Source organism: Phyllobates terribilis, unplaced genomic scaffold, assembly GCF_046119375.1.
Source record: "Phyllobates terribilis strain yellow unplaced genomic scaffold, ASM4611937v1 Scaffold_3__8_contigs__length_932513732, whole genome shotgun sequence".
Classification (NCBI taxonomy): domain Eukaryota; kingdom Metazoa; phylum Chordata; class Amphibia; order Anura; family Dendrobatidae; genus Phyllobates; species Phyllobates terribilis.
The window spans coordinates 300,574,509-300,575,674 of NW_027362763.1; positions in this window are offsets into that span (position 1 = coordinate 300,574,509).

Here is a 1,166-nt window from a genome sequence, read left to right on the forward strand (position 1 = left end):
AGCCCAAATATTTTTTCAGAGCTAGATGCAGAAAAAAATTATATTCAGTTTGCAACCTGATGGAGGTCAGTATAGATGGACTAATAGAATGATGCTATGCCCAAAAGATTTTACTTCACTAGGTGCAGTAAAAAAATTGGTATTCTATACACAGGTGGTATATCTTGCAACACAGATAGGCTACTCCACTGACTAACACACTCTGCAATAGGCCAAAAAGGATTAGCTTTGCTAGATTCAGCCAAATGCTGTGAAAAAAACTTGCACAGCACTGGCACAGACCTGCCTGGCAAAAACTGATAGGAACTGATGTAACCTAGTCCTGAAAAGGACTCCAATTACAATTAGTCTTTACTCCCACAATCTATCTATTTAAGAGCACAGACCTGCCTGATAAAAGTCGTAGGAAATGCTGTAACCTAGTCCTTAAAAGGACTGCAATCACAACTATTCCCTACTCCCAAGCTATCTGTATATTTGTGCGAAAATTGGCTTGAAATTAACAAGGTATAGCGCACACAGCAACAGCGGTGCCGTCTAACACACAGCTGCAGCAGTGAGAAAATGGTGGCGACGGGGAAAATGGCTTGGTCTTATAGGGCAAGGACATGTGACATACACTGCCAATCACACATGCCCTTGCTTGTGTGAAAAAAAGCACTTCGCTCCGTGTGTGCGCTGCTGATAGGCTGACAGATTGCACCTCCCCACTGCAAATGCGGGAAAGAGAAAAAAAAATGGAGATCTTCATTGTTCCTGCAGAGATCCATCCCCTGCCCCTCCCCCCGCCCCGCTGTACACTCAAACTGCGTATTAACATTAATTTTCATCATTACTGAGAAAAAATCCAGTTATGATTTTGGTGCACGAACAGTTATCGAACATAACCTCGAACAGCCGAATTTTTCTCAAATTGTTCGTGTTCGCCGACCGGCTCGAACACCGCCCAAAACAGCTCGAATTTGAGATTGGCGAACAGTTCGAGTAGAACAACGCTCATCTCTAGTAGTGAGGTCCCTGCTCGCAAGCTTACATTCGACAAGGAAATGGGTGGACACAATAAGTGAAAAGTGCTTGTTATTTCAGGTCAGGCTATTATAATAAGTAGGGATTTTCATATAAGACTGCATGATCTGGTCATCAGGCAGTATGTTTAAGTGCAATAA